The sequence below is a fragment of the Ctenocephalides felis genome, unplaced genomic scaffold (genome assembly GCF_003426905.1).
Source record: "Ctenocephalides felis isolate EL2017-DRISC unplaced genomic scaffold, ASM342690v1 CF-g0.4_SCAFFOLD_01604, whole genome shotgun sequence".
Lineage (NCBI taxonomy): Eukaryota > Metazoa > Arthropoda > Insecta > Siphonaptera > Pulicidae > Ctenocephalides > Ctenocephalides felis.
In genome coordinates, this window is record NW_020537758.1 from 31,852,284 (window position 1) to 31,868,483 (window position 16,200).

General features: G+C 23.9%; 1 long non-coding RNA gene across 2 annotated transcripts in view; it reads right to left on the reverse strand.

Annotated features, from left to right (window-relative positions):
- LOC113372204 overlaps positions 1–16,200 on the reverse strand; it is a 149,506-nt gene that overhangs the window by 44,405 nt on the left and 88,901 nt on the right. For both annotated transcript variants that reach the window (XR_003366742.1, XR_003366743.1), the window contains exon 2: positions 8,567–8,623. This is a non-coding gene — a long non-coding RNA (uncharacterized LOC113372204). The remainder of the gene's footprint in view (positions 1–8,566; positions 8,624–16,200) is intronic.

Sequence of the window (16,200 nt, forward strand, 5' to 3'; positions counted from 1 at the left end):
TGATGATAGGATTTTAGAAGCGCTTGAAATTTTAAATGAATTAAAAAAACGATTTAGATTAGATTTATCATAGATTAGATTCAAGAAAATAGATTAAATAAAATTCTTTACGTATATATTGAAATGAAAATAATACGTCAATAATGTAATATATGCCAAAAAACAGAAAAATTCAATTAGATTTTAATGAAGGAATTATTGTAAAAAATATATTTTTTTGGACGAAGAAAATTTGTTGTTTGACCCACTGTTTTGTAATTTTGCTACCACAACTTTGACAATGTCATAACGATTCATTAAAAAAATTCAGGGTAAATTAACACAAAAATTGGCTTTTATTATAATTGAGGGAGTTCAATATCGTCACCACCACATCACTTAGATTGAAACACCGAAAATTAATTGTGAATTTGCTCAGAAAATAGAAAGTTGATTGATGCCAATTCAGACAGAACTTCTGATAGCAAAGTTCTGAAGGTAAACTCATCAATGATAAACAAACATGAATAGAAAAGAAAAATGTAAGCGATTAGAACACCAATATAAAAGTGAAAGATAAAGGATTAAAACATCAATATTTAAAAGATTTTGGTTATATTAGATTCTAAAGTAACTAGCTCGAACAACTTCCTAGCTATGGTTATAAAATAATTCATCTTAATTCTTTATATACTGAACATCTGATAGCAAACATCTGATTCAGAAAACGGACGTTTCTGAAAAAATTTCTAACATGTCAAGAGCACCGCTGTTATGTGATTTTGCTACCACTTGGACACTGCCATAACAATTCTTTAAAAAATTCTGAGAAAATTAATCCAACACTTGGCCTTTATTATAATTTTGAAATTGTCTATGCAAATTTGCTCAAAAAATAGAAGTATGATGGGTGCCAATTCAGACAGAACTCGTGACGGCAAAGTACTGAAGGTAAAATATCAACGATTAAACATCAATAAAAAGCTAAAAGATGAACGGTTAAAAACATCAATATTTAAGATTTTAGTTATGTAGATTCTAAGCTAACCAGCTCACACTAATTTATTTACTGAACTGGCTAAGATCTTTGATTCAAAGAACATCTGATTGTAAAATTTCAAACATGTCAAGAGAACCGCTGTTACCGCAAGAAGTGATTTTGCTACCACTTGGACCCTGTCATAACAATTCCTTCAAAAAATTTGAGAAAATTAACTTAACACTTGGCCTTTATTATAATTGCTCAATTGTTGAAGCTCAATATGGTCACCACACGGTTTAGACTAAAACACAGATACATAATTTCATCTATGCAAATTTGCTCAAAAAAAAGAAGTATGATGGATGCCAATTCAGAAACAGCTTCTGATGGCAAAGTACTGAAGGTAGTAATCAACTATGATTAAAATAAATATTAAGATGAAGGTAAAACGTCTACGATTAAAACATTAATAAAAAACTAAAAGATGAACGATTTAAACATTAATAGTTATGATTTTAATTTAGTATTTAGATTCTGAAGTAACCAGCTCACACTACTTCATGGCCTTAGTCCTTACTTAATTCTTTATTTACTGAACATCTGATGACAAACATCTCAAGATGCTGGATATCAATTTAATACTAAATATCTTTAAGTTTTTTAATTACCATGTTAAAGTATGTAAAAGCCGAAATTACAAAAAGTTCATAGTTTAAGTATATATAATTTTTTTGTTTAATTTTTTGTGATTTCAACTACTGAATTAGTATTCAAATGGTGCAGAATAAACATTTCTCTATAATATTTAATAGAAAGGCATAACATGAAAAGTTGCGCAAGTAATGAAAATTTTGTTGCATCGTAGAGAAAAAAATGGTTGGCTAAACCACATTTCGCCATTCAAGACAAAATCTTTCCGTCAAAACCTAATCTGGAAACAGGATTGTTTTTTTTATTTATTATTTACAGTTATATATTATTTTCAACTATACACAATAGGACGTTGCCACATATTTTGTGATCAAAAACATAATTAACATACTTATTAAGAACATCAGATAAAGTGATATGAAATGTATATCCAGACAATCAATTTTATACAAGTCTATAAAAATAATAACAAGAATCTATATTCTAGCTAAAATGTCATGTCAATGTTATAAAATAAACTAGAAACAATAGTTTATTGCCAACGACTGTGTAATATCAGCAAAAAGATGTGTTTATAAAAAAATTTAGAAGAAAATCGTGAAGCCACGAGAAAAACTAATTCAAAACTAGATTATAAAACCTTCAATTCGCCATTTAGCAGTGTAGAATTAATTAACTTTAGGTTAAATAATATACGCCAAACGCCAAAGAAATTTAATTAAATAGATGTAAATCATTTTGGAAAATTCATAGAGAAGTTTGCAAAATATTCCAAAAATAAAATACTGTCAAAAAATTGAAAAAATCAAAAACGACAGATGTTATACCAAATCACACTAAGCATATTCAAGTAAAACATTGGAATTCATATTGCTTAAACTTATTATTTTCCAACACAATCAAGCAATATAGTGTAGTAACTATATTTCAGTGGTAAAATATTATTTTAAGTTTCCAAAGGCTGTAATTTGTTCAAAACTGTTAACAACAGCATCACTGATTAAAAAAGAGAATAACAGAAAATTAGTTTAATATTGCAATTATCAAAAATTTAATACATGTTATTAATAATGTGTGTTGTAATAAATAATCAAAGTTAAAGTTTTGCAATAGTAATTTATTTTGTCAAGGATGAATAAGTGTTACACTAATAATGAATATAAGAAAAAATTATATTCTTTATTGAAATTTGTGGATTCAAAATATTATGGATTACATAATTTCATACAAAGTTTTTAAGGATTAATATTTTATTTGGGAATGATAAGGGCAAGTTAGACGTGAAAAATTTAGAATGAGAAGTGTGGGGTTTTTTTTAGATAAAAAAGATAGTCGGTTTTGTTTATTAATTTGGAAAATTCAATCTAAATAAAATTATATTTGCACTATAAACATTATTGTAATTAAAAATAATTACGAAAGTGGTGAAAATCAAAATTCGTGGTTATATCTTAAAAATTATTTAATTTTTCTAAACTTTAATTGAAATTAAAGTAGTTAAAATCAAAGTAAAATTATCAAACAGTGGCAGTAGTTTGTAGAGTAGTAGTTTGTAAATCAAAAAAATACTGTCTGATTAAATATACTGATCATTTATTATAGAAAATTGAATATGGATTTTATGGGGTAATTAAACTATAAAATCAGTCTTCGATAAATTGCCCAAAAAAATAATTTGTATTGATATAGGTTAGACTCGAAACAAAATTTCTAACACGAAATAAAGCATACGGTGTTCAAACTAAATTTATTATTGCAATCTATTGAATAATTATATCAGATTAATTAAATAAACGATTTTAACAGATGCTCAAACTGACGATAATCGTTGAAATCATATATAATCAATTTGAAATAAATTAGTAATAGCAACTCTACATTTTATTAATTCATAATTTTCGACATTTTTCGACACAATAAACAAAATTTTGATAATTTTATAAGCTTCTTCAAATAATAAAAATTATAATACATAATATATTTAAATTTATTTGTTCTATTAATTAATAACATCTACCAATGAAAAAGAACTGGAAATTAATTTTAGGCTATTCTTAAATTAAAGGAAGAGAGTGTAGTTGATTAAAAGTTACCCTGAAAAAAAAAAACTAATATCTGCTATTTTGTGTCCAGAAGTGATGAAATAATACTATATGCAATACTTTATAGTGCATTTTTGTAGATTAGTGCAATTTGCTCTTAAAAAAAGTAATGAAAATCAAAATAAAGTTACACCATTGGAATTTTTTTCTGCTATAATAAAAATAAAATTACATTTTTTGTAAATATAAAAATTCTCATCACAAAATATTTCAATAATTTTTTACTAATAAATAACATTTTACTATGTCAACAAGTAAAACTAACTTTACGCATAGACGAAGGTAAAAATCCAAAACGTACAGCAACAAAATTTTATGAATATGATATTATATAGGATCCAATATATTATATAAAAAGACATAAAAAATCCAACAAACTTATTATTTTCATTCATTCCAAAATTTGCCAAAATTCTCTTTAATCGGAGCTGAAAATCATGTCGAAAGAGGTTTCTGAAACACCCGTTTCAAAATTCCTAAATTTTATTTGATTTTAAAATTTGTTTATGAAAAGGAGTTTAGTATTAAATTTGGTGTTTGTAGAGTCAAGTATCAAATTGATTCTTAGAAAAAATCACTAAGCAACCGATGCAAGAAAAAAACAAAGTGACCATTAAAATAGTTAAATACTATACTATTATTCCATAAAATTTGTATAACTCGAATATGGAACAAAGTATGTTCACTTTTTTCATTATGTTCAAAAAATTTAATATTACATATATTTCGAATATAGAATTAGTTTTACTCATTACAAAAAATAGATAATCCTAATTGAATTAATGAAAATAAAAAATACATGCTAAAATTTTATTAACGTTAGTATCATGAATTGTAATGAGAACTTATGAAAAAAAATGCTTATGAAAAAGGTATAGTATGCTTGTTTGATAGATGAAAATATCAATAACTTTAAAAAAAATCAAGTTATTTATAGCACGAAACGTGAACATCTAAATACGCATATTCAAACAATAATTTTGCTAATAATAAACAAATTTATGAATTTCACTATTGAATTGTAGAAAAGGCATTGATTTGCAAATGTTATAAACGTTTTAAAATAGAATCAATAAAAGTTAGATAGATCTAGTATTCAATATACGTAAATATTATTCGAATGTTCAGATAAACATTTTGGTTTAATAAAAATTAAGATGAAGTTCAGCTCCGTTAAAGATGAATCAATGAATTAATGAATAACTTAATAAATAATTTTTATATCAATAGTAGAAAATTGAATATTTATGTAATAAAAATCAGTAGTCGCAAATTATATTGTTTATTACAGATAATATTATAAGAAACAAAAATCACGAAACGTTTCAAATTATTACAGTAGTAGTATATTTTACTAATACTCTTCTCTAAGTCATATCGTGTAACAAAAATATTTGATAAATAACTGTATAACAAAGTGATTTCAAATAATCTTTTTACATAGTAGATTAGAAAGAAAATCGCATTTGCCACGGTTTTTTTTTTGTTCTTTTTACAAAAAATTACACAACATGAAACCCATAGCAGAATTATTTAAACATTTTAGATTACTGCCAAAAATTATTACTATAGTTTCCTTAAAAATTATCGATTTTTACAAAAGTTTAGTAAAAAATACAACAACTTCAGATTTTTATTTTTAATGTTTTGATTGATTGATTTGTCTCTAATTATTATCTATTTTACTATTTGATAAGCCTAAATTAAAAATTATGTATATGTATCAGTAGACAAAAATATGTTTACTTTATTTTTTTTAAAAATAAACTGAAAACTTAAGCATGGAATAAAATTCAATAATGATGTGTAGTTATAAAAAAATAGTAACAGACGTAGTAATATACTTTTTGCTTCAGAAAACTGTGACGATATAGTTTTAGAAATAAAATTTGAAATAGAATATATGAGCAGTATTCTGAAGTTCTTCATAAAAAGTTACTTCATTAAGCACAACAGGATAATTTAAATTATTTAAAAATCAATATTGAAGGAATCCTACCAGGATTTTCTAATATGCACCCTTAGGCGAAAAATAATGCTAAACAAGAGTAATTTCAAAATAAAAATTAATAAACGTTTATAAAAAATATTCTACGAAGAAAATATGGTAAGTAAAACACATGCAATTTAAATAAAAATTAATTTAAAATAATCAATTTACAAAATGTAATAATTATATCAAACTATAAAACTTAGAAGTTCTTTAAGCAGAAATATAAATTTATCTTCGGTTATATATAAAAAATTGTGCTGTTTTGTTGTTCTAAATAAATAACTAAAATAATTTAATATTAGTAATATTGAGATATTTGATATTCAAGTACATAGGCAGGTTTGTATATAACAGGCCTTCATTTCTATGCCAGTTTCAAGATATCATTAATGTTTTTTTTTCGCGAGAGACGAAATTCGATTAATTTTACTCCGAATTTATAAGAGAATAACAATTTCAACTATTACCAAAATATAATAATTTAAACTGAGAAATTATTGTTTTCGACACAAAATATTAGGTTTTAAGACGCACTGACTGCACTAAAACCAATTTAAAATCAAATAAAATGAGGAATATATATAAACTGTACCATTATGCTAAGTAGAACTTATTTTTGTTAATAATATTTTGAGCCTCATTTAAAATTCATTAAAAATTGATAGAAAAAATTTATATTTAAGTACGTAGGCAAGTTTGATTACATTCCAGGCCTTCATTTCCATCCTAGTTACAAGAAATAATTAAGGGTTTTTTTCACAAGAGACGAAATTAGATTAATTTCGCTCTAAATTTAGAAGAGAGTGCCAATTTCAATTATTACCAAAATATTATAATTTAAACTGAGAAATCACTGTTTTGGATACAAAATATTAGGTTTTTAGATTCACTAACTGCACAAATACCAATTTAAAATCAAATAAAACGAGGAATATATATAAACTGTACCATTATGGTGAGTAAAACGTATTTTTGTTAATAATATTTTGAGCCTCATTTAAAATTCATTAAAAATTGATAGAAAAAATTTACAAATTGATATTTAAGTACGTAGGCAGGTTTGATTACATTCCAGGCCTTCATTTCCATCCTAGTTTCACGAAATAATTAAGGAGTTTTTTCGCAAAAGAAAAAAATCGATTAAATTCGCTCTAAATTTAGAAAAGAATGACAATTTCAACTATTATCAGAATATAATGATTCAAACTGAGAAATTATTGTTTTGGACACAAAATATAAGTTTTTAAATGCACTAACTGCACTAAATCCAATTTAAAATCAAATAAAATGAGGAATATATATAAACTGTACCATTATGGTAAGTAAAACTTATTTTTGTTAATAGTATTTTGAGCCTCATTTAAAATTCATTAAAAATTGTTAGAAAAAATTTACAAATTGATATTTAAGTACGTAGGCAGGTTTGATTACATTCCAGGCCTTTATTTCCATCCTAGTTTCAAGAAATAATTAAGGGTTTTTTTTCGCAAGAGACGAAATTCGATTAATTTTGCTCTAAATTTTGAAGAGAATAGCAATTTCAACTACTAAAAAAATATAATAATTTACACCGAAAACTGATTATTTTAGAATCAAAATATTTGGTTTTTCGACGCACTGACTGCACTGCAGTTTAAAATTAAATAAAACGAGAAATAAACTACCATTATCCGCTACTGACTACAAAAATACATAGACATATAGTCGCATTGACAGAATATACGGAAAAATGGCAAATTATTAACCCTGTGAAAACAGAAGCTATTTTCTTCACTGAAAGTCGTTGGTCCATTACACTTACTGACTTGAGAAAACTAAGACTCAAATACCTTGGCGTGATATTAGATCATAGACTCAGCTTCACAAAACATACAAATACTAAAATTGGACTGCCTTACGGGATGTTAAATTTGTAATACAATATAAAATATAACTTTTCATAACAAGCCAAAATATAATTTTTCACAAAATCTTAGCAGCAAAGGGTTGTAATACACCCAAGTTATAGTTGCGTGAGCGCTTGGCAGGTCGCGCCAAAATGAAGTAGGAAGCGGCGTGATAAATAAAAATATTTTATGGGTTTTGTTTTCCGAATTTACAAATAAATTTATAAAATTCATTACTAAAATAAAAGTTAATTTATATAGTACACATTATATTCGGTAATTTTATTAAATTCCGAAAGTGGTGATCCTGGACGTTAGATCAAAATATAATGCCGCAACAAAAAAGGCATTTTCTTTGCCATAAATTACACATCCCAGATTTAATCCCTAACGACTTCGAACTTTGGTTTGCCTTAGTCGAAAATGAAATGCCTTTGTTCAATCGACTTTTCACGCACTTTTACAATATGAAGAAAGATAATTAGAAATACAAAAATGGGTTTAGTGAACTGGAAAATTATATTCCAATAGCTGATCTAGAAAGTATTTTAAATCCAAAAAATAAATTTTAATTAATTTAAATTTGACCTATCAAGTATAAAACATTAGGCTGCAAAGATAGCTGACAATATCTTAGCTAGAAAATTTCGAATGAAAAAAATCATAGTAATTTATTTAAATTTGACCAAAATGCGGACACTTTTACTATCACGGACCACCGGCCTTTCACCGGCCTGCTGCTTTATTTAATGCCGCACAATTAAATAGACGTGATAAAATATTTATCATAGAGAAATGCAAGAATAATTGTCAAGAAAATATATAGAAATACATTCAAATTCATTCATTTTCGCCGGTTTGGCATAAACCAAAGCAAAAACCGAGGTAAATAATTTGTATTCATCAAAATGTATGATATAATAAAAAAAAGTAGTTTTAATCAATTAAAATTAAATGTACACTGCACACTTACATTTATGATGAGTTGCTCCAGTAATCATTTTCGCAGGCAGTCGAAAAGCCAAGAACACTGAAAATAAAAATAAACTTAAATAATTTCAAATATGATTATAATGATACAGAAGTTTTTGAAATCATAATTTCAATTTGAAAAAAAAATTGCATACCAAAATTTTATAATAAATAAACAGCATATAACTTTACGGCAACATATAGAAGGCATGTATTTATAATTATGAAAAGACTTAAAAAAAAACAGTTGGTGTTTGTATATAAATTAGTAAAAATTACTGAATAATTATAATTACATGTTACTTGAAAATATAATTTAGCATTTTCAATGAAGCGACCTCATTAGTTATATTTGATATAATGTATTTGCCTTTAAAAAAGGGAGAAGATCAAAACGTATGCATCCTGTTCAAACTATATTTTTTCTTTAACAAACTAAAATATAATTTAATAGATCTATAAAACTGAAAATCAAATTAACACAATAAAAAACTCATTAAATTCACTATCCTGTAAAAATGGCAAAATTGATACTAATATATTCGTGCAATTCATACAATTGGGTTGTACATGTAACTAATTGACATAAATTTATTATTTATTTGATCTCATTATCGTTTATATAAATTACAGTATTCAAATGTGAATAAAACTGCTCACAAATGAAAATACGTGATGGTTTTGAGCATAAGCACTGTTAAAATTATTTTTGAAAATTTAGTCTAGTATAGTAATGAACTTATTATGATAAAAAAATTCTCACATTATAATATTTATATTTAATGTTAATATGAAATAAAAATATTTCATATTAACAATATAAATACCAAATATAAGAAAATCTTTAATATGCATTGTTATTTATATGCTAATTTGTATATTTCATTCAAAACCTTTTCATTTATTGAGGTGAAAATTTAACATTTGTCATTTGACAAATTACGACTGTTAGTATTAAATTTTTTATACGTGTATTAATATGTATATATTATCCAAATACAATCATTATTAAAAATTTAGTGTAGTAACATGATGGCTTTATATTGTTGAAGGGAATGCTTTTTTAAACATTTCTTCTATTCAATTTAAACAGTTCTTTAGTGAACTATTAAAAACAAATATTTTAAATGAGGAAAGAATATTTCAATTTTTTTTTTTTTTTAAATTCATTCCTGGTATTGTTTAAAAACAACAAATCCAAAATTCATCTATAACGTATTCGCAATAGTCTATCTAAAATTAACTTGTAAACATGTTCCGGCGCATTGTAAAAATTGATTTTCGATATTTTAGATTATCTTTTAAAAATTAATTCGACTTTTTCATACTATATATAAGATTACGTGTAATCGTAAGATTATAAAAAGTCCCATATAGATTATAACATGATAATTACCTATACTAAACTATCTTTAAAAAGGAAAACATTCAAATTGTAATCAGGTGAAAATGATGCAAGTAATTTTGCAAATTTGGGACAAGTTGTAGTTAAATAATTCAAAATTAAACATAGATTCTTGAAAATTAATGAAGATTCATCACTTTTGCATTAGATTAGTCGGTAAACCTATCGTGAACAATCAACAATACTTCGTTTTTAACAATTCACGTTTGTAATTAGAATAAATGAGTAACTTCAATTATGATTTATTCTGCCTTTTATATTCATATTGTAAATCAGAATCATTGCTTCGCAGTGAATAAAAATAAAATAAAATGATACAGCAAATTGAGAAATTTAAAAAAAACAATATAAAATCGTTATTTTACCTAGAAGGGCCGCTTCTGCCGTACGATAGACCAATGTTATAGCAAGGCTATATTTATATTATGTAGTTTTCATATAAAGTGGTACAAAAAACTATCAAAAACCTATGTGGTTACTTTGCGGTCAGTCATTTTAGATAGAAAACTTAACCTAGAAGAACGCACAATAAAGTCAATAAACGATTTTATCATAACTGCACGTTTGAGATATGTCTTGATAACATACGAGTAAAGTTGCATTTTATATGCCTGATTGCACAGCAAATACATTTAGATAGTATTCACAACAAATTTGTATGAAAACTGGAACGTAACATAGCCTTGGCAGAATCGCCCCAAGAATAGGAATGTCTATAAATTAATGTCTATAAATTAATGTGAGGTAATATTAGATAAAAGCAACAGGATGTATCTGCATATTTATAAAACTATTCAAAGTAATTTATTTAGTAAAAGAATGTAATATTTAAAATAACTACATAGTGCACGATTCACCTACAATCTGTACTTTTCTAAGATGGACTCACAAAAATGTATAAATGTAGTTTCTAAGCAGATTAAATTCCAACATTAAAGTGGACTAATTCATCACGAATTATTTACATATCGTAACTATTTGATTAAAATAAAATTGTAAAAAATATATATTTTGCTGTATTCGCGCACCATAAGGTTGACAATCATATAAAAACTAATAGATTGAGAAAATATGAAAAATATTTTATATACATATTATGCAATGAATAGACTAAATATTTATTCACCTTTAAACTAAGATTTTGGATGCATAATTATTAACTATTTTTAACAAAAAAAATGTTGAATTGAAAGTAGTTTTATATAACTTAATTACCCTTTTTTCCTTTGAGGTTAAAATTTTGTCGTCTAATTGTTTATCGTGATTAAAAAGTATATAAATTCACGCATATATATACTGCTCCAAAACGGCTATTCGAATTTTGATAAACTATTTTAGAGTGGGTCAATGCATATACAATAGTGCTTCCGAACTAAATAAATATAGTAATCATCAAGAAAAAAGTGGAAAAATTTGGTATTTCATTGGTTGACATATGCACAAAGCCGCAAATTATTAAAATATCAATTCACTTAAAAATTTGAACTTAAATGATTACTAAAATTTAATTTATAAATTATAAATGCCAGAAAGACAATGCCAAAGGTATGGTGTAATTATAAAAGTTATAGGCAACATAGTGATGATATCCTTTTGGTGAAAAAATATAATGTGATATCGTTCTTTTACTATATTAATTTTTTTTGACCTGTGAGTTAAGTTAGGAAAATCATTGTTTTAGTCAATTGTATGTTTGATGCTCGAGAGTTAGAAAAACTTCAGAGTATAATTAAAAAGTTAGGTGTGAGAATTGAGACTCAACATTTTATTTATAAAACAAAACATTTTGGTATAAATTGTAATTTAAGGAACAATAATTATTAGTTTTAACGAAAGGGTGAATATTAGTATGAAGTATTGAAAAATTCTGAACTTTTTAATTGTAGATCTGGGTACAGGACAAGGTCTTTCGGGTGATCTAGTCTATATATATATATATATATATATATATATATATTATATTTATATATATATATTTTTATAATCCATTCCAAAGTGTAGAACAAAATTTTAAATCTTACAAAATACTAGCGTTCACCAAATGTAAATCACTATGAATATTTTGTGGGAAATATTATTTTCAACATATATATATATATATATATATATATATATATATATATATATTGTTACAGTAGAGTTCAAAGTGCTGCCATCAATCCAAAACGATCATTTATAATATGAAAAAAGTATTGTATTTAATATCTAGAAGAATTATTCAATAGGCGGAATAAATATAAAAAAAATCTATTTTATTTTGCAAGATAAAAAATATCAATACGTAACAAATCCATATTCAGCATTAATAAATTTTAAATTATTATAAAAATTGGTTATATATTGGTATTTGTCAAAAATTCAATATCAAACAATTTTCATGAAGCGCTATATAATAAATATAATAAAATGAAAAAGTTAGTTGATTTATGTGAACGGTATATTACTGATTTCATATCATAATGATTTTTATATTTCAAAATTTTTTAAATATTCAAAAGTTTTAATTCAAAGATATATTAGAAATTGAAGTTACTTTAACGAATAACAGCGCCATAAATTTAGTGTAATATACTATACCACCATGTAATAAATTTCCATAAAATAAATGCAGTTTCGTATTACATATTAATAAAATTGTTGTACTAATTTATATTAGTAAGTATTCTTAGGCGTTTTAGCTTCTTGCAAAATACAAATTGGAGTTGCCATAAGGTAATAATTTTGGTTTGTAAATTGTACTTAAATAATTTGTCATTGTACATTAAAATTAATTAAAAATTAGATAATTTGGAAGATTTAGCAAAAGATAAAGCACGAATAATTAAAAAAAAATGATCATTAATCAATTATGTGATATCAATAAAAGGTACAAAATTGGTTTATCTACCGCAGTTCATATAATTAGCAACTGCATGTCATTGAAGAAAATTTTTGCCACAATAGATATGTTTTTCAAAAATAAGTTTTCATAATAGAACATTGAGTTTGAATATGATTTTTATATTTTTTATATAATATTAATAAGAAAAAAAAAGTCTCAAAAATTTTTTTTGCATATAAAATACAAATTTACTATTTATTTAATAATAATTAGAATATATAATCGATTTCTTTACAATTGACTAATTTATGACAGAAAAATTAAAAATATAGGAAATATTTTCATGCACTTTTATGGTAAAAGTATTTTCATGTGTGTAATAAATTAATTAAATAAGTAAATTTAATATTTAATTCATTGGCACTATTGAATCACTAATTAGGAATTAAAAATTTTATATTTTTAACAAATATTTGTTCAACTCAAGTTATAAATATATTGAAACAGATACCGAAATAGATTAATATGTTAAAAAACGCAAAATAATTGCTATAAAAAATTTGGAAATTAAACTGTTATTCAAAATATTAGAACGTAATTTTGATCACCTTATAAATTGTATGGAACATCAGAATTTAATCTTATTATTAAAATGTTAGGTTAGAAGTAATATTTCAATCACATTTATTTTTTTTTTTTTAAATATCAGAAATATTTATCATAAAATAGCATTTTGACCATCGCTATGTTTTGCATGGATCTTTCGGAAAAATTACTTACAAAAATTTTGAAAAGAGTAAGAATAAAATTTATTTATATTTGATATAAATGTCAAAATACTCATAAAAAATTTGCGTTTGCATTTGAACAAAATATAACATATAAGATACAATAACGTCAAAATCACTTGAATCGTTATTATCAAGTTTTTCTAAATTTTATCATTTTAAAATAAACTCTTAATTACATTCGAATGCATATTTAGATTGGTTTGAAACAAAACACATCGTAATATTATTTTTTTTTAAATATGCAAAATATTATTTTTTTGTAATTGTGAATGCAATAAAAAGTACGTAAACAATAATAATGCAATAAGAAATTTTTAAATGCATTAAATATATAAAAGTTAATTCATATCGACGTTAATTCATAATAAATTCATAACTTTATCAAATTCATAATAAATTCATAACTTTATCATTTTTTTATCAAATGCTTCCAAGAAAAAATATTAGAGAAATTCTTGGTAAAAATTTTGTTTTGATCTATTTCTCTATTGTTAAGTATAAATCATTATCAGATATATTGTAAAATATATTTAAGGACTATTATTTATTTTATATTAAGTTATGTCACCATAATCACAAATTTGAATGGGACTTTGAAACTTCCGCACAAAATATTTATACTGTTCCGTAAGAAACTAATATTGACAATAATTCTAACAGTTATGAAGAAAAAAGTCTATAGTATTGAAAAGACTTAAAAAAAACTTATAAAACTAGATTCAATAAAAAATTATTCGTTTAAAGATTTGAAGAAAGCGTTTTAAATAATAGTACAATTTTGATTATTAGTCCTAACGCTTATTTTTGAAACTCAATAGTAATACAATAAAATGTACTTAGTTTGATAAAATCAAATTATTATTTAAATATTAAATTATTTCGTTTATTATTTTTTTATATGAAGTTCAAATAAATAATTGAAGTTGTGCTTAAACTACTCTGTACATTTTTCTTCTCATAAAGTATTTTTTTTTTTGTATTTTGCTATAATCCAATTAAAAACTTTAAGGGTATTCATATTTATGCAGATGAAAATATGCCAATTGTTAATATTACGTTGTTTTGAGAAAAATATATTCCAGTATATATAATTAGTTCCCAAAAAAAGATTAAACTTTATAAAACAAATGCTATTATTGAATGACCAAAAATTCCGAACACAATACAATATAAAACTTAAAGTATAAAATAAAATTTAAAGTATACAATTGATTCTATATAATTTAATTGGATGCACACGTCAATCCGGAAATGCAAATAGTACAAACAGCCGAAAAATTAAAACGCCTGAAAAGAAAATGGCCCAGCGATCTACCGTCAACAACATAATTTCCCTGTTTCGCACAGGAAAATTTTCATACAAGTTATTTTTAAATATTATTTATTATTGATTATCGTTTTTATTATTAATACTATTATTTTAATTATTATTTATTCATTCATTTATTTATTTCTTTTCTTTAATTTCCTTTATTCTATTTTTTTTTTCTTTTTGATTTTGATTTTCAATACCATAACTTTTAACTTATAGATTGTATTGTAATCTGATTGTTAAAATTAACAGAAAAAAAAAAAAGAAAAAAAAATATATAATTTAATCATTTAATCAATCAAAGACAAATAATGCAAAAAAGCTTTATTATTATTACTAAATGCAACCAAAGATTCATTTCGCAATTAAGGACCACAAGTTCTACGAAAAATATCACAATAAAAATGTATGAAATAAAGCAATGATAGAGCCCAGAGCCTCATATAAAATTTATTATTACTAATAAATTAAGTGTGAAATCAATGATAAACTTGACTAGGAGCCTCATATAATTCATGATTACTAATAAATTAACTATTTGAATGAATAAGATTCATGAGAACTTGAAATTTAATGCAAATAAAATAAATTCTAAGATGTGTCCGGAGCATATAAAATGATTTAGTAAATTTTTGTTTTCCAAATTGTATGAAGTCAGCATTTATTATATAAAGAAAAAACAAAAATATAACAATTATAATAAGTGTTATATCTGAATGTATAAAAAATATTTAGTTCTAAATATGAAATATAAATAAAATCCTAGTAAAGGTTTGATAAAATATAAAGTATTCTTGAATATAAGCAGTAGTAAAAAATTTTTGATAGTATATGTGATGAATTATTTAGGATGAAAATGTGTTAATTTTTTCAAACAAATGATATATAATAAATTTGAGAATCAATATTAGAACTATTAAAATACTAAACATATTGAACAAATATGTAACTAATTTGGTAAATTCTAACCTGCTAATATTTGATGCTAAATTTACTGAAAAAAATTGCTTATAAAATTATAATTATAAACTTTACGACATCGATTTATGTCATTATCACTTCGAAGTATATTAAAGTAAAAAAAATATGATGCAATAAATATCTTATTACAAAATGATCAATATATGAGGTTAAATCGAAATTTTAAAATATAGTATAGGTGTAAGTTTCAAATTTGCTAGACAATTATTTTTTGTTTAGCAACATTTAGAAATAAGATTATATGCCCTCTTCAGTAAAGTAATTAAATGTAAAAACTAATTGGATAAATGATTCAAATAATTTACGTAAGAAAAAGAATATTTAT